This window comes from Hemitrygon akajei, chromosome 27, assembly GCF_048418815.1.
Source record: "Hemitrygon akajei chromosome 27, sHemAka1.3, whole genome shotgun sequence".
NCBI classification, from domain to species: domain Eukaryota; kingdom Metazoa; phylum Chordata; class Chondrichthyes; order Myliobatiformes; family Dasyatidae; genus Hemitrygon; species Hemitrygon akajei.
The window spans coordinates 43,907,856-43,926,993 of NC_133150.1; the positions used below are offsets into that span (position 1 = coordinate 43,907,856).

At 44.8% G+C, this 19,138-nt stretch overlaps 1 protein-coding gene across 2 annotated transcripts in view; it reads right to left on the minus strand.

Annotated features, from left to right (window-relative positions):
* The window catches only part of LOC140717318 (ras-related protein Rab-7b-like), a 54,375-nt gene extending 50,224 nt beyond the window's left edge, over positions 1–4,151 (minus strand). The window contains exon 1 of one of the 2 annotated variants that reach the window (XM_073030791.1): positions 3,863–4,151. The gene's annotated coding sequence lies outside the window, so the exon portion shown is untranslated. The remainder of the gene's footprint in view (positions 1–3,862) is intronic. The other variant, XM_073030792.1, reaches the window with a different exon arrangement.
* Between the last annotated feature and the right edge of the window lie 14,987 nt (positions 4,152–19,138).

Below are 19,138 nucleotides of genomic sequence, written 5' to 3' on the forward strand. Positions count from 1 at the left end.
ATTGGATCGCCAAGGGAAGTGATGAATGTCAACACGCTGAGAGTGACTTCTCTTCATCCATGCGATTGTATGACAATGAAAAGAAACCTCGGCACTGTCATACGTCTTACTTTACATATGTTCATAAACCTACAGATGAGCAACATGCATGAAATTGGTTCTGCTATTCAAAAAACAAAGGAAGCCTATTCTGTTTCCCATGCAAGGTTACGACTTCAGGATGTTCATCAAAGTTTAGTGAAGAGGGGTTTAATGACTGGAAAAATGCAAGCAATCTATTACGTCGACATGAAGAAAGTTCCTCACATAGACAAGCTTTAATTTCACTGTCGATGCGCAAAAACAAAGCTAAACGTGTCGATTCCCACCTTGTGAAAGAAATGGAGACTGAACAAACGTATTGGTGCACACTTCTCGAGCAAATAATTGAAGTTGTAAAGTTTTTAGCAGAACAAGGCCTTTCATTTCATGGTAATGATGAAACTGTTGGCTCTCCTCATAATGGAAATTACTTGGGGTTGTTAGAATTACTGGCCAAGTTCGACCCTTTTCTGGCAGAGCATATAAATCCTCATGCAAACAAAGGAAGGGGGCATAAATCATACCTATCTAAAACAACATGTGAGGAATTCATCAATCTGATTGGATCCAGCATACTGGATCACATTATCGGTAAAGTGAAGATATACAAGTATTATTCTGTTTCATTGGATTCTGCTCCAGATATATCTAATGTGGACCAGCTGACTTTGACCGAGCGTTACGTTTTGCCGTCTGGACCAGTTGAAAGATTTGTGAAGTTTTTGGATATGGAAGGTCAGAGTGCTGAACAGCTCGCTCAAAGTTTACTTGACTTTTTAAAGGAAAATGACATTAATATAAAAAACTGCCGTGGTCAAAGTTATGACAATGCCAGCAACAGGAGTGGCAAGTACAGTGGCTTACAAACACGAATTAAAGAGCTGAATGAGTTTGCGGATTACATTCCATGTTTTGCACAGTCACTAAATTTGGTTGGGAAATGTGCTGCTGAGTCTTGTCAAGAAACATTAATTTTCTTTCAATTTGTAGAAAGCCTGTACACATTTTTTTCTGCTTCTTCTTATCGGTGTGATCTCCTTTCTGCTGCACTATCTGATGGTGGTGCTCATTTGCCCATTGTGAAAAGAATGTCTGATACCAGCTGGTATGCTCGTGCAGATGCAACAAAAGCACTTTTACACAGCTTTTCTGCAATAAAACAAGTCTTGGATGACATTTCAAATAACAATGATCAGAAGGAAGAGTGTCGACAACAGGCCCGTGGACTATTTTCAACCATGATGAAGTTGGAAACAGGAATAATGGTCATATTGTGGGATCAAGTATTACAGCGTTTTCAAATGGCCAGTGCTTCTTTGCAATCTTCTAGCCAAGACTTGAACACAGCTTGTGCACTCTATGAATCCTTGCATAGACATATTCCTTGTCCACTCGTTCCCCCCCCATCCCTTCCCACCGATCTCCCTCCTGGCACTTATCCTTGTAAGCAGAACAAGTGCTACACCTGCCCTTATACTTCCTCCCTCACCATCATTCAGGGCCCCAGACAGTCCTTCCAGGTGAGGCAACACTTCACCTGTGAGTCAGCTGGTGTGGTATACTGCATCCGGTGCTCCCGGTGTGGCCTTTTATATATGGTGAGACCCGACGCAGACTGGGAGACCGTTTCGCGAACACCTACGCTCGGTCCACCAGAGAAAGCAGGATCTCCCAGTGGCCACACATTTTAATTCCATATCCCATTCCCATTCTGATATGTCTATCCATGGCCTCCTCTACTGTCAAGATGAATCCACACTCAGGTTGGAGGAACAACACCTTATATACCGTCTGGGTAGCCTCCAACCTGATGGCATGAACATTGACTTCTCTAACTTCCGTTAATGCCCCTCCTCCCCTTCTTACCCCATCCCTGACATATTTAGTTGTTTGTTTTTTTCTCTCTCTCTGCCCATCACTCTGCCTGTTCTCCATCTCCCTCTGGTGCTTCCCCAACCTTTCTTTCTCCCGAGGCCTCCCGTCCCATGATCCTTTCCCTTCTCCAGCTCTGCATCACTTTCGCCAATCACCTTTCCAGCTCTTAGCTTCATCCCACCCCCTCCGGTCTTCTCCTATCATTTCGCATTTCCCCCTCCCCCTACTACTTTCAATTCTCTTAGTATCTCTCCTTTCAGTTAGTCCTGACCAAGGGTCTCGGCCCGAAACGTCGACAGCGCTTCTCTTTATAGATGCTGCCTGGCCTGTGTTCCACCAGCATTTTGTGTGTGTTGTTTGAATTTCCAGCATCTGCAGATTTCCTCGTGTTCAAGCTATGTGGTCTACTTTTTATGACATTGAGCAAAAAGCCAAGGATCTGACTAAGTGTGAAGATTATCAACAGCAAACTCGAAGAAAACACTAGCAAAATTGTGCGTATGATGATTTCAGTGGTTCCAGCAGCCTTGATCCACTTGTTGAATCTCAAATGCCTTCTCAGAAGTTTAAAAGCCGAACATTTCTTGCCATTATTGACTGCTTGCTTTCTGCCCTGTCAAAAGGGCAGAAAGCCTATCTAAAGGTGAATGGTGTTTTTGGATTCCTTCATCAGTTACAGTCGTTTACACCTGAAGAGATCGTAGAGGTCATCAAATGTTATTAAATCATATCCGGAAGATCTGGAAGAAAGTCTTGATGAAGAATTTGTGCAGTTTACTGAACTGCTGAAAACTGATCTTGCTTCTCATATTGGCACCAAACAAGAGCTTGGGGAGTTATAGTTGTACCGTTTGATAACTGACAATTCTTTGGAGTCATGTTTTCCAAATGTAGAAAATGCCTTGCGCATCTATTTGTCACTCATGGTTACCAGCTGCAGTGGGGAACGCTCATTTTCAAAACTGAAAAGGATTAAAAATGAACTATGGAGCACCATGGATCAACACAGATTGAACAATCTCACTCTAATGAGCATTGAACATGAAATTCTGTGTGAAATAGACAATTCCAGTATCACCAACAAATTTGCTCATGCCAAATCTAGAAAATGTAACTTTTAAATTGTAGTTTTACTTTTGACATTTGAAATTGATACCTACATGTAAGTAATACTATTACTGAAATGGCAGACATTTGTTATATTATCTGGCTGTATAGCAAATGAAAAAATTGAATTACTTTACTATGCAAGTAAATAATTTATTTTTTAATACTTAAGTGCTTTTTAAAAATTTTGGGCCCCTTTATAACATACGCTACAGGCCCCGCACTAGCTTAATCCAGCCCTGGCTGGCAGCTCGATCCACACCCTCACAACCCTCTAAATAACGAAGTTTCCCCTCATGTTCCCCTTAAACTTTTCACCTTTCACCCTTAACCCATGACCTCTGGTTGTAGTCCCATCCGACCTCGGCAGGCTGGCATTCACCCTATCCGTGCCCCTGACGGTGGAATGGCGGAGCAGACGTGTTGGGCTGAATAGCGAAATTCTGCTCCTATGTCTTAAGGACAACAAGACATAGGGGAGCTGAGACCAGAACATCCCCGGACCGCGTTTCGCTGGGTTTTGATGCTCCTGCTGACCTAACCTTGCTGCAAAGAGGAGGCGCTGCTCCGCCTGCAAACCCACTGCCCGGGGGGCAGCAGTGAATGGAATACTCCGCTGCCCGCCTGCAAACCCACTGCCCGGGGGGCAGCAGTGAACGGAATACTCCGCTGCCCGGCGGACCCCAGCAGCTGAAGAAACAGAGGGGGCAGAAGTTCGAGAGTGGAGGAGACCAGCCAAGGGGAGAAGCCCGTGAAACTGCAAGCGGCAATTTGTTGCGGTCTTGTATGCAGTACTCACAGTTTTGGCACATTCCTATTCGGCTCCAGCGGGGCAGTCAGCAAGTTGCACTCGGCCTCGGCGGGAGCGGAACCCTGACAGCGCTGCTTTACGATGAATGAAGTGTAAACAGGCTCGGGGACTGATGAACTGTCAGACAAAGGTACTTGTCAAACTGGCGGCGAGGACTGGCCTGCTCGGTTCCGATTACACTGTTTTTGGGCGTGCACTGGGGTGTTTCCCCGCGAACAGCTTCTGACACACTGCAGCAGAATGGAACAATATCATCGGCAGCTTTGGCTCAGTACCTTAAAGGGAAGGTTCTGTCTGTCTGCCGGCGTTGTGCAATCAGTGTGAAACACTGCACTTCTCTACGTGCACATATTACTGAATCAGGCCCCTCTCAATCCGGTGCTGGCTCTAATCTTCCCACTCAGTGGCTTAAGAGTGAAAGCTGAGAAGTTTGAGGGGAAACTTCTTCACTGAAGGTAGGAGGAGAGAGGAACAAGTGGTGCATATGTGCTCGATTGTAGCACTTAAGAGAAGTTTAGATAGATACATGGATGGCAGGGGGTATGGGTTGGGAGTAGGCATTTTAAACGGTTTTGGCATGGACTAGATGGGCTGAAGGGCCTTTTTCTGCGCTGTACTTCTTTATGACCCCGTGACTCCTTCCCCCCTTCAGACACTGTGTTCAGTTCAGGTCACCTCATTATAGGAAGGATGTAGAAAGTTTAGAGGGGGTGTCGGGGAGAGTTATCAGGATCGTAAACACAAAATACTCTGCAGATGTTGCGTGCTGAGTTATCAGGACGCTGCGTGGATTAGACAGCATTTCCTAGGAAGAAAGTTTGAGCAAGCTTTTCCCTTTGGAGGAGGATGAGAGGTGACTGGATAGAGGTGTAGGAGATTATTAGGCATTTCTAATGATATAGACTGGGCAGAGAGCACCTTTTCCCCAGGGTGCCAGCTGTTACTATGGAAGGCATGATGAGCAGCATGTTGGGTAGTGGCTAGCAAGACGCTTTACAGTACCGGCAACCCAGGTTCAATTCCCGCCGCTGCCCTGCCATTCACCCCTGACCACGTGGGTTTCCTCCCACAGTCCAAAGACGTACCAGCTGGTTGGTTAATTGGTCATTGTAAATTGTCTGGTAATTGGGCTAGTGTTCATTCAGGGGGGTTGCTGGGCAGGCCCACAGAAGGGCCTACTTCACGTTGTAGCTCAATAAATAAGTAGTGTTAAGGCAAGTGGAGGGAAGTTTAAGGAAGATGTCAGAGGTAGTTTTTTTTAACATAGGGAGTGGAAAGTGATGGAAATGCACTGCTGGAGACATTAGAGATTTTAATAGATCCTTAGATGGGCACATGGATGAAAAAGAAGTGGCGTGATTGCGTAATGCTATTACAGCGCCAACGACCCAAGTTCAATTCCGCCACTGCGGATAAGTTTTTAAGTTCGCTCTGTGACTGTGTGAGATTCCCACGGAGGCTCCGGTTTCCTCCCACATTCCCGAGATGTGTAGTTAATTGGTCACATGGGTGCCATTGGGCTCGCTGGGCCGCAAGGACCCGTTACCATGCTGTATGTCTAAATCAGTAAAATATTAAAAATGGAGGGCTATGGGAAGGTTTGACTGGCCGTGGAGTAGATTAAAAGGTCAGCACAGCATTGTGGGCTGAAGGGCCTGTGCTGTGATGTTCTGTGTTCAATAATCAACATAGCAAAATTTCCACCAGGCTCAGCAAGGCCCTCCTGACCTGGTCTGTCCAGAGTGACCGCTCAGTGTATGTTTCTGGTCTCCTGCTGGTGTAGCCCATCAAGGTTCGACTTGTTGTGCATTCAGAGGTGCTCTTCTGCACACCACTGCTGTAATGTGTGGCTATTTGAGTTACTGTCACCTTCCTGTCAGCTTGAACCAGTCTGGCCATTCTCCTCTGACCTCTCTCATTAACAAGGCACTGCTGCTCACTGGATTTCTTGTGCTTTTCACCCCATTCTCTGTAAACTCTAGAGACTGTTGTGTGTGAAAATCCCAGGAGATAAGCAGTTTCTAAGATCATCCTGTTGGGCACCAACAGTCATTCCACGGTCAAAGTGACTTAGAGCACATTTCTTCCCCCATTTACATATTTAATCTGAACAACAACTGAACCTCTTGACCGTGTCTGCATACTTTTATGCTTTGAGTGGCGGTCACACGATTGGCTGATTAGATATTTACATTGACAAGCAGGTGTACCTAATAAAGTGGCCACTGAGTGTATAGTGTTTTGCAATTCATCATGACAGTCTTATGACATCTGACGTAAGAGTGACATAATAGTAAGTGCACTTCCGATATCCTGCAGATGTGAGCAGTGTTTAATAATCTCTTCTTCAACGTAATTAGCTATCGCTCCAAAAATCTCCCACTGTAATGCAGTGAGACCTCATTCACCTGGAGAACTGCGCAGACAAGGGCTTGGTGTGGTGACTGCTTTGCCTGAGAATGAGTTGTGGACACGGCTTGGCACACCATGGAAGCCAGCCTCTCCTCCACGGACTCCGCTGCCTTGATAAAGCAGTTATCAAAGACCCCTCGCACCCTGTCGGAGCCATGCATTCTTTCTCTCTCTGCTTGGATTCTGTGCTGTATGTTTATTATGTTAATTAGTCACATGGGTGGGGGCGCGGCAAAAGCAAAGGGAATAAGTTACGCATTCATGCTTGATTGTGGGCATTTCGGTTCTGGAGACCGCCTGGTGTCATATCTTTTGTTGACCGATTAATTTATGCTTAATTACATTCAATTATGCTTAATTTGTGTGTTTTGCTAGTTGCTAATAAAGGATCGAATACATTTTTGGATTGGTCATACAAGGATACCAACCCGTACTAGCTCACTGGTAACGGCAACTGGTTTGTTACAATTGACCGCTGTACACCCCAAGTCTTATCGCTTCTCCTGCTCCCATTGGGCAGAAGATACAAAAGTGCATACCTCCTGCTGTTATAGTTCTACTGAACAGTTCCCCAGTGCAACAAGATGCTCTTGTGGCCTCACAATTTTCCTTGTCATGACATTGCCTTGTCTGCCTGCAGTCGAGTTTCTCTGAAACGGTAACACTTCACTCTGCATTCTGTTATTGCTTTCCCTTGAAGCACAATTGTAATGAATTGATCTGTATAGACAGTATGCCATCAGAATCAGAACCTGAATCTAAATCAGGTTTAATATCAGCAGCATAGGTCGTGAAATGTGTTAACTTCACAGCAGCAGTACAATGTATTACATGATAACCTCTGTACCTCCTTCCTGATGGTAGCAATGAGAAGAGACAAACTTGTCCTCCTGTATATCAGTGGGAGCCAATGTAGATTGAGAGGCCACTTTGCCGAGCTCCTACGCTCCACCCCACCAGAAAAAAACAGGATCTCTCAGTGGCCATCCATTTTAATTCCACTTCCCATTCCCCTTACAACATGTCAGTCCATGGCCTCCTCTACTGCCGTGATGAGGCCACACTCAGGTTGGAGGAGCAACACCTTATATTCTGTCAAGGTAGCCTCTAACCTGATGAACATCAATTTCTCGAACTTCCGGTAATTTTCCCCCCTTTACCATTCCCCTTCCCATTTTCCTCTCTCACCTTATCTTCTTACCTGCCCACCACCCCCTCTGGTTCTCTCCCACCTTCCCTTCATTTCATAGTCTTCTGTCCCCTCCTATCAGATTCCCCATTCCACTAGCCTTTTATCTCTTTCACCAATCAACTTCCCAGCTTTTTACTTCACCCCTCCCCTTCTTTTTGTTTCACCTATCACCTGCCACCTTGTACTTCTTCCTCACTTCCCCCCTTCCCTCCAGTCCTGAAGAAGGGTCTCAGCCTGAAATGTTGACTGTACTCTTTTCCATAGATACTACCTGGCCTGCTGCATTCCTCCAGCACTTTGTGTGTGTTACTTTAGTTTTCACTGTATCTCAGTACATGCAACAATAATAACCTACTTCATCTATTAGTTTATTATTGTCACATGTACCAAGATACAATAAGAAGCCTGTCTTACACAGTGTTCCCACAGATTAGATCATTACACAGTGCACTGAGGAAAAACAAGATAAAACAGTAACAATGCGAAATAAAGTGCAGAGAAAGTGTAGTGCAGGTAAACACTAAGGTGCAAAATCATTATGAGGTAGATTTTGAGTCCAGGAGTTCATCTTATTGTCCATTCAAGAGTCTGGTAACAGTGGGGTAGCTAGACACTGTCCTTGAGCCTGTAAATGCATGCTTTCAGACTTTTGTATCTTCTGCCTGATGAGAGAGGGGAGAAAGAGGAGGTTTGGAGTGAGTGGGCTTTTTAATTATGTTCAAAGTTAAAGTAACTATATTATCAAAGTATGACTATCTTGAGGTGCATTTTCACATTGGCTGTAACAGCAAGGAATGTAGATAGAATCCACAGAGGTGCGGTTGGTTTCCATGTCCTGTCCATAGTTCTCTGTAGTTTCATTCCAATTGTCACTAACACTGGGCCAAACCAGCTCTGCTGGTTGTTGGGTGGAGAGCTCGCTGGATATTAGTCATCACACATTCCTTAGAGGTTCGTCATTCCGCAGAGCAGACTTAAGAATGGATGTGACTTGCTAAATCACACCTGCTTTTTGAAAGGCCAGGGGAGAGAACATCCAAGATCGAAAAACAAGAGGCTTCAGATGCTGGACATCTGGGGAACACACAAAGTGTTGGAGGAACTCAGTGGGCCAGGCAGTATCTGAATCAGGTTTAATATCACCGGCATATGTCGTATAATTTGTTAACTTTATGGCAGCAGTACAATGCAATTCATAATTATAGAGAAAAAATGTGGATTACAGTAAATATAGGTATATATTAAATAGTTAAATAAATAATGTAAAAACAGAAATAAAAAAGTAGTGAGGTAGTGTTCATGGTTTCAATGTCCATTCAGAAATGGAAGTCAGAGGGAAAGAAGCTGTTCTGAATTGCTGAGTGTGTGCCTTCAGGCTCCTGTACCTCCTCCCTGATGATGGCAGTAAGAACAAGACATGACCTGGGTGACGGGGGTCTTCAATGATGGATGTCGCCTTTTTGAGGCATCGTTCCTTGATGATGTCCAGGAATCTACAGAGGCTAGTGCCCACGATGGAGCAGTACTGCGAGGAAGGGGCGTGGAGTGGACAGTCGACGTTTTGAGTTTAGAGCCTTCATCAGGACAGGAAAGAAAGTGAGGAGCTGGCCGGTGTAAACGGTGGGTGGAAGGGTAGAGCAGGAGCAGGTGAGAGGAGGGTGGTAATAAGCAGATGCTGGGGGAGAATAGGAATGGTGTCAGAAGCTGGGAGGTTATATGTGTAAGTGACAAGGGTTATAGAAGATGGAATCTGATGGGAGAAGACCATGGAATGAAGAGATGAGGAGAGCAACCAGAGGAATGTATAAGTGATGGGCAGATCGAGAGGGCAGGGAAAGGGGATTGTGTGGTGACGGGGACTGGTGGGGTTAGGGAAAAAGAAAGGGGGACAAAGCGGCTGCTTTGTTAGACGAAACCAACGTTCATCCTGTTATGTTGAAGATTACCTGACAATGTCCTGACTGATTGCATCAAAGGACCATAATCTTAAAGTGATTGGAGGAACGTATAGGGGGAAATGGCAGAGAGTGGTGGGTGCCTGGAATGCCCTGCCATGAGTGGTGGTAGAAACAGATACATTAGGGACATTTAAGATAGGCTCATGGATGATAGAAAAGCAGAGGTCTAGGTAGAAGAGAAGGGTTAGGTTAGATATTGGGTGCCGAAGAGCCTGAGCTGAGCTGTAATAAGCCTTTGTCTCTATGACTCAAAAACTCTCAAAGTCACTCCAACCCTTTCCAAAGTCACATCACATCTTTCCAAAGAACAGTAAAAACCAAGGATTATTTCTTTATTATGTTTTCTGATCAGTAATTCTTCATGGATCCGAGCAAGACTTTATGGGGCATTCGTCCAATTCCACATGAATTCAAGATCATGATGACTTGACTCACATTCAGCACATGAGTATGCTCTAAAACTCTTGATGTTTAGTCATGGCTCGTGAGTCACTGCTTATTCTTACGGATACAAGGACTTCCCTCTTATTGCACCACATTAGAGGCGTGCTGTGTTCAGCGATATTTTAAAAGTTCTTTACTAAGCAGCTGAAATATGGATAGAAACATAGACCACTGCAGCACAGAAACTAGGCCTTCTGCCTATCTAATCTGTGCTGAACTGTTACTCTGCTTGTTTTATCAACCTGAACCTGGACCACAGTCGACCATACCCAGCCCATCTAAGCACTTAGCCAAACTTTCTTAAATGTTACAAGGATACAGGTGCAGAGGGAGGTACAAAGGCCCAGGTTTTGAAGCATGTTCAGTAGTGCTGAGGGGATGATAGTTTTCAACGCAGAGATATAATCAATAAACATAGTGGAGTTATCTTCATCAGAGAACTGCAGTGTCTCAGGAAAGGAGTTTATCAGAATTTTCTGAAAGACTAGATGTGGAAAATATACATCTCAACAATAATGCCAACATTTTGCAAATAAGTAAGATTAAAACAAGCACAATTTCGTCATATTGAGTCACAGAGTGTAGAAAGAGACCCTTTGGCCCATCTAGTCCATGTTGATCTGTTATTTTACCTAGCCTGGAATATGCATAGATTCTTTCATTTTTGTGTTTTATATTCTGTAATTGTGTTTGTATTTTTTTGCCGTTTTCACGATTTGTTTTTTTTATGTGTGTGATTGATGGGTGGTGTTTAATGTTTTTCTTTGAATGGATCGGATCCATGGTCTTTGTTTTGTGGCCTGTCTGTGGGCAGATTAATCTCAGGGTTCCCATCCTATCCATGTACTTATCCAAATTTCTGTTAATTGTTGCAATCAAACCCGCATCCACCACTTCTCATGACTTAACAGAAGTGACAAAAAGTGCTTGCCCAGCCTTTTGTTTTTCAAAAAGGCTCATTCCCTGTAATCATTCTGAATGACAAGTGATCTAGTTGATATGTACAGACTCTGTATGGGGCAGATGTAGAATGGGCTGTTCCCAAATCACAATCTCAGATAATAATTTCTTCAGCAAGGGAGCAGTGACCAATTAACCTGCTAACCAGAATGTCTTTGCACTGTGGGGGGAAACAGGAACACGGAAAGGTGACCCACGTAGTCATGGAGAAAATGTACAAACGCCTTACAGGCATCTTCAGACCTTTCATCTTCTCAAGCACCTTCTCCCTAGAAATAGCAACTGTACTCACTCCTGCCCCCCTGACACTGTCAAACCTCTGGCATACTGCTAGAGCTTTCCATAGTGAAGACTGATGCAAAATACTTATTCAGTTCATCCTTTCCCCATTACTACCTTTTCATCATCATTTTCCGTTAGTCTTATATCTACTCTCACCTCCCTTTTACTCTTTATATATCTGAGAAAAACTTTTGGCATCCTTTGGTATTATTGGCTAGCTTACCTTCATAGAGTCATAGAATGATAGAGAAGTACAACACGGAAACAGGCCCTTTGGCCCATCTAGTCCATGCCAAAACCATTTAAGCTGCCTATTCCCATCGACCTGCTCTGGGCCCATGGCCCTCCATATTCCTACTATCCAATTACCTATCCAAACTTTTCTTAAATGGTGAAATCGAGTTTGCATGCCGGTCATCTAGGCGTGGTCAAAATGAAAGTGTTGGCTCGAAGCTTTGTCTGGTGGCCTGGGACAGATCAGCAGATTGAGCAGATATTTTGTTTGCCAACACATCCAGACGATGCCAAGAGCATTTTGGAGAAAAATGCAGAAAGGAGCTAAAAGGTGTGGAGAGCTGACAGAACAGCTTCCTGCGGTCCTAGAGTCAACTCCTACAACCACATTTATAGAGCATACCATATAATACAACTTCAGTGTTGGCGCGTGGCCAAATGGTTAAGGCGTTCGTCTAGTGATCTGAAGCTCGCTAGTTCGAGCCTTGGCTGAGCTAGCCTGAGGCTGTGTGTGTGTCCTTGAGCAGGGCACAACACTACACATCGCTCTGCAACGACACCGGTGCCAAGCGGTATGGGTCCTAATGCCCTTCCCTTGGACAGCATCGGTGGCATGGAGAGGGGAGACTTGCAGCTTGGGTAACTGCTGGTCTTCCATACAACCTTGCCCAGGCTATCGCCCTGGAAACCTTCCAAAGCCTAGTCTCACGAGACTAAGCTACTACATAGATACTCACAGCAGTGTGTGTGTGTAAGTTGAGATGCATTCTGTACTGGGTTGCAGTTTTATATTACTGTATTTAATAATTCAGTAATATTGTAAAAATATTGCTTAATAAAGCATTCTTTGTTTACATAATTCATTATGGGTTAAATGGTTCAAAGTACGTGAATAGCATATGTTATTACACCAGGTCATATGTGCATGCCTCACTAAAGTAAAATGCACCTCCTGGCTCTGTGTTTCTCTTTCAGTTAGCTTTATGTTTTGGAGTACAAAACATAACAAGAGGTACAATAACAACATTAAAACGACATAGGAAAGTTTCAGAGGGGTCTCGGCCAAATGCAAGCCTATGGGGTTAAGACCCATCCCATCCCAGACACTGTCTGTTCATTCTCCTGCCATCTGGGCACAGATGCAAAAACATCGTAGCCAAGACAGTAAGAATGAAAAACAGCTTCTTCCCGAGGGCTGTTGAGCAGCTGAATAATGCTACAGCCCAGCTTGCCATTGGCCTTTGAGTGTTCATGACCATCACTTGTATGTAAATATGGGAATTTTTAAAATATAATTAAGCCGGATGCATGCATTGTAAGTAACTATTTTGCATGGACTGGAGTAGCATCGTAACCTTGTTTTAAGCAGTGACAATAAAGTTCTATTCGAAGGCAACATGAGTGAATCTGCAGATGCTGGAAATAAATAAAAACACAAAATGCCGGCAGAACTCAGCAGGCCAGATGGCATCTATGGGAGGAGGTAGTGACGGCATTTCAGGCTGAAACCCCACTCCTGATGAAGGGTTTCGGCCCAAAACACGTCACTACCTCCTCCCATAGATGCTGTCTGGCCTGCTGAGTTCTGCCGGCATTTTGTGCTTTTATGAAGTTCTATTCAAATCTAGTTTATTTGGGCACCTTGGCCAGCATCGACAGTAGGGGCCGAAGAGCCTGATTCCATGTTGTATGATTCTATAGCTATCAATCAATATGGTGCTCGTGCACTGAAGTAAAATATTAGCAGTGATGGTACTGAGTAGTGGCGTAGCGGTCGGGGCGTTCCGGAGTTCAGAGTTCAATTCCAGCGCTGTCAGAGGTGTTCTGCACGTTTTCCCCATGACTGCGTGGGATTCCCCTGCATGCCCCTGCTTCCCCCACAGTGCAAAGATGGTTCCGGTTAGCAGGTACATGGTTCTGGGATTAGGCTAAGGTTAAATCGGGGTTGCTGGGAGGTGAGGCTGCTGGGCCAGGAGGACCTGTTTTATCGCAAATAAAATAAATAAGGCACAAGCGATTAAAAGCCCTACTCCTGCTTCTAGTTTCGATGCTCCTGTGCATTTTGATCTTTGTGTGTGTTCCATGTGACGATACTGGTGTGAATGTTTATTGCTGCCATTCCTTTATCAAGGCTACGGATGTTGCAATGGGATTACTGCTCACGTTCCTTCTCCCAGTGATATACCAGGGGTGATTGGTAAGTTTGTGGCCTAAGGTAGACGGAGTCAAGTTTAGAAAACCTAGCACATTTATTTTTCAACGTAGTCCCCTCCTGCATTTACACACTTAGTCCAGCGGTCGTGGAGCATACGGATCTTGGACCTCCAGAAGGTGTCCACAGCAGGGGTGATTGATAAGTTTGTGGCCTAAGGTAGAAGGAGATGAGTTATACAGCTCTCGTTACAGGCACGTGCAGTTCAACTCTTTGAGTGATTATGCAGAAAGTGTGAAGTTAATAACTCATCGGGGTGATTGATAAGTTCGTAGCCTAAGGTAGAAGGAGATGAGTTATTAACTTCAAACTTTCTGCATAATCACTCAAAGAGTTGAATTGCACGTGCATGTAACAAGAGCTGTATAACTCATCTCCTTCTACCTTAGGCCACAAACTTATCAATCACCCCTGATGAGTTATTAACTTCAAACTCATCTGTGGACACTTTCTGGAGGTCCAAGATCCATATGCTCCACGACTGCTGGACTAATTATAAATGTGGGAGGAGACTATGTTGAAAAATGAATGTGCTAGGCTTTCTAAAATTGACTCCTTCTACCGTAGGCCACAAACTTATCAATCACCCCTCGTAGATGCTTCCGGGAGCTGGACAACCTACAGCAGCCTCCTCCAAGCACTGGAAAACCCCTACCAGTCCCCTGATTGCATTGGAGAGATCACCAGATCAAAAATTTTGGTGTTTTTTCTGAGGCCAAAACTGGGTCTTTAGTTACCATGTCTTCTCAGGAAACATTTCCTCTTTTTTGAGCTTTGCCGTGGAGTAAAATTACTACTAGAGAGAAAGAGAGATTAAAAGATGGGTTTCAGGCCTTTCAGAGTAAGTGTGGTCCACTGACTCTGACCCACCACTGCTAAAAGAGAAGGAGGAGGTTTCACGACCTAATTGGGAACCCACTTCAAAGAAAGCATATCAACGCCTCTGCTTCCTCAGGAAGCTGAAGAAATTCGATATGCCCCTGTCAACTTTCACCAATTTTTATCGACGCAACATAGGAAGTATTCTGTCCGGGTGGATAATGGCTGCAAGAAACTGCAGAGGGTTGTGGACACAGCTCAGCACGTCCGAGGGACCAGCTTCCTCTCTGTGGACTTTGCGCAGCTCGGTAACGCAGCCACGATGATCAAAGGCACCACCCACCCCAGACATTCTCTCTCATCGGGCAGCAGATACAGAAGCCGGAACACCAGCTCTATCTCACTGTTAGCACACTCTTGAATGGACTTCTTGTATGATGAGTTGGACTCTTGACCTCACAATCTGCATCATTATGATCTTGCGCTTTGCTGTTCATGTGCAGATGCACTTTCCCTGTATCTTTTGCATTGTTATTGTTTTACCTTATTCTACCTCAATGCACTGTGTAAATGATTTGATCGGCATCAGCAGTATGCAAGACTAGCCTTTGACTGGATCTTGGTACATGTGACTTTAATAAACCAATACTAATATCAAAGCACTGTCACTCCTGCAACAGTGAGAGTGGAGACCAGCAGCTTGCTGTTCCGATGTTACAGTCTCCTGCAACCCCGTCTCAAGAACTGACCGGCTCTCACTCTCCATCGAAAGGGAGAGGGAACTCGAGTACAGGGGTCTTCTTCCGACGGCAAACACACTGCCTGCTGTCTCGCGGTTTCGGTCTCCCATGAGGCTTCAGTCGGCAAAGTAGGCGAGGAGCTGGGTCGTCCACGAGGGTGCGTGCCTTCCAGATCGTTCCTGGATTTAGCAAAGTGCTAGGCCACCCAGCCAGTCTAAAAAACCACCTGCAAAGAACCATCGTTTAAGCTATAGATCACGGGCTCTGACAGAACCCCAACCACCTTGAAAAGAAAGGAAAACGTAAGAGAAAAAGAATAAGCTAAGGTGATGGGGATCCTTAATGATGGATGCTGCCTTCTTGAAGCATCAGCATGTGAAGATGTCCTGGATGCTGGGGTGGTTAATGCCCATGATGGAGCTGGCTGAGTTTTTAAAATTTTTCCGATCCTGTGCAGTGACCCCTCCATACCAGATGGTGATGCAACCAGTTAGATTGCACTCCACCGTATGTCGGTAGAAATTTTTGCCAGAGTCTTTAGTAACATACCAAGACTCCTCAAACTCCAATGAAACAGAGCCACTGTTGTGCCTTCTTTGTAATTGCATCAATATATCGGGCCCAGCATAGATCTTCAGAGATGTTGACACCCAGGAACTTGAAACTGCTCACCCTTTCCACTATCGATGGCTCATTGAGGACTGATGTGTGTTCTGTTAACTTCCCCTTCCTGAAGTCCACAACGTTGTGAAACACCCTGGTTTCCTTGGCTGCGTAAGTCTAGGGAAGACACCCTCAAGTCCCGCCAAACTCGTGAGATTGAGAAGGCTCGATCCCACCCAAACCTGGGTTTGTGTAGATGCAGTGTAATTTGTTACAAATCAGTGCCACGAAATGACAGACGGTACACTGCATACAATTAAAGGAATTATATTTATGAATCTTACCTTAACTAAAAGGTTAATAAAGAATAACAAAAAGAAAAGGGCCCATTCTAATTAAGCAGTCAAATGTGCACAAGTTGGAGCTCATCTTGATCTTCACTGTCACTCACGCACTGGGCCCTCGGTCAACGTGAACATCCACACCGCCTTCCGAACGTCACTCGCAATCCATCTCGAGCAAACGTGTCTCCCTCTGGATCGTACGCTAGAACCGGTTCTCCCCAGCATCTTCTCTCTTCATCTCCTCTCGAACAAAAGCCCCAAGCCCAACCTTAGTGTCCCTCACCAGAGAAACCTCCCCTTAATCCAACCATCCTAGTTGGATGGCAGACGTTTCTCCTCATCTCTTATCTTCAACAAAAGCCCAAACAAGCATGAAAACAGAACAGACTGCTCGTACAGAACTGCCAAAATGAAATACATACAGCATAACAGTGAACATATGAACCAGGGCATTACAGTTGAATGCAATAAAAGCCTCCCATTGTCTCAAAGCCACTTTATAACCAAAGGAGAAAGGCTGAAAATAGCCACTTTAATAACGCTGGAAACTACAGCAGCTTTGTGAGAAAGATGGGTTATCCATGTTCAGAAGATAAATATGTATCACGATCACTGAATTCATCTACATTTTTTTAGACAGTGGCCAATCGGAGGTCCAACGTGTGAGAAGATGTAGCTCACTCAGGTTCCCTCATTGAGTACATGAGGCATCAACTCGGGGCAGATTGGTGCTTTGAGCAGCAGCCAATCAGCAATCAGGATTGATTGGCAAAAAAAATATATAAGACAGTGTCAGAGCGCAGATTTTGAGGCTCTAGCTCTTTGAGACTTGAGTGAGAGAAGGCTGTAGGGAGATATTTTTCCCCACAGTATACTTACTGTTCTTCTCTTCTTTTTTTATCTCTGCTCAGTTCGGACAGTAGGTTTGCCAGCAGGATAGATAAATGCTGCTCTTGCGGGATGTGGGAAGGCAGGGAGACCTCCGGTGTCCCTGACAACTACACCCGTGAGAAGTGCATCCAGCTGCTGCTTCTAAAACTCCACTTTAAGGAGTTGGGAGCCGGAACTGGATGAACTCCGGATCATCTGGGCGCCTGACAGGGGGTGATAGATAGGACACATAGAGAGGTAGTTACACCCAAGAGGCATGACACAGGAAACTGGATGACAGCCAGGAAGGGGAATGGGTTAAACCGCTAGTGCAGAGTAGGCCCATGGGCATCCCCCTCAACAACAGGTATAACACTTTGGATATGGTTGGAGGTGGATGATCTAACAGGGAAATTGATGCACCATCAATAACTCTCAGAGATGTGAGGCGAGATAGGCTTTTATTAGCTGGAAAAGAGCAGTCAGCAGCAAGAGACCATCACACAACATCCTGGAGACTGAGGGAGGAGCAGTGCCTCTATTCGCCTTTATACAGGGGTCTGTGGGAGGAGCCACAGGAGGGGCGTGTCCAGACAGGTATATGTAGTTCACCACAGAAATGTCACAGCAGTTGTGTCTCTGGCACTGAGTCTGGCTCTATGACTCTGAAAGGAAGGAGGGAGAAGAAGTGATCTGTGATGATAGGAGATTCATTAGTTAGGGGAACAGGAAGGAGGTTCTGAGGAGAGGATGGAGATTTCGAATGGCATGTTGCCTCTCGGGTGTCAGCATCCGGGACATCTCAGATCAAGTCCTCAACATTCTTAAGTGGGAGAGTGAGCAGCCAGAGATTGTGGTGCATGTTGATACCAATGATGTAGGTAAGAAGAGCGACGAGGTTCTGCAAAGGGAGTTCAGGGAGACAGGGGCAAGTTAAAGGGCAGGACCTCCAGGGATGCTACCCAAGTCACATGCTAGTGAGGCTAGAAATAGGAAGAAGGAAGTCCGATAGTAGGAATAAAATCCTATCCAATAGGTTGGGACTTTATTCCTTGTAGTTTAGAAGATTGAGGGCAGATTTGATAGAGGTATACAAAATTATGAGGGGTGTAGATAGGGCAAATATAAGCAGACTTTTTCCACTGAGATTGGGTGGGACTAGAACGAGAGGTCATGGGTTAAGGGTGAAAGATGAAAAGTTTAAAGGGAACATGAGGAGAAACCTTCACTCAGAGGGTGGCGAGAGTATGCAAGCAGTGTTTGCGAGCTTGATTTCACCGTCTAAGAGAAGTTTGGATAAGTACATGGATGGTAGGGTTAAGGAGGGCAATGGTCCAGGTGCCAGTCGATGGGAGTAGGCAGTTTAAATGGTTTGGCACAGACTAGGTGGGCTGAAGGGCCTGTTTCTGTGCTGTACTTTTCTATGACTCTTTAAGAGGCATAAGAGAAAAGCACGCCAGCGCCTTTACATTCTTAGGGTAAGGAGGTTTGGTGTGTCACAAAAAACTCTAACCATCTTCTACAGATTTACTGCTGAAATGCACTGCAGAAAGTGTCCTGAAGAAGGGTCTAGGCCCAAGACCTCGACCGTTTTTTTCATTTCCACAGATGCTGCCGAGTTCCTCCAGCATTTTGTGTGTGTTGCTTTGGATTTCCAGCATCTGCAGAACCTCTCGTGTTCATGACTTACTGTTGAAGGTACTCTAACAGGGGGCATCGCGTCTGATATGACAATTTGAAAGGGCAGGAACAGTCCCCACAGTATCTCTAGGTAAAGAAAATATTATGAAGTGATTGGAGAAACATCTGTTTCCATAATTTTGGATCTCAGTCAGGTTTATTTTGTTGAAATGCAGATTGAGAATCAAAGAAATTCTGAACTTTTTGCATTGACCAGTTTGTTTTAACAAGCACTCATTTTACACAATGAGGTTGCATGTTTACAAACCATTTGCTGAATTGACAGGAATGATTTCTGTCATGTTGGATCATGCCAAAACCTGGCAATGAGTGAGTTTATTTCAAAAAGAATGCCAGTTATCCTGGCAGTTCTCCACAAGGCTAGCTAGATAGAGGAGAGTACAAATAGATTGTGTTTCCAGTTACAATGTATTAGAATTCAGATGAAATATGGCATCGGCTGTATATTTTCAGTTTTTGAGATATAAAGTTTGAATCAGCCCAAGGGCACAGA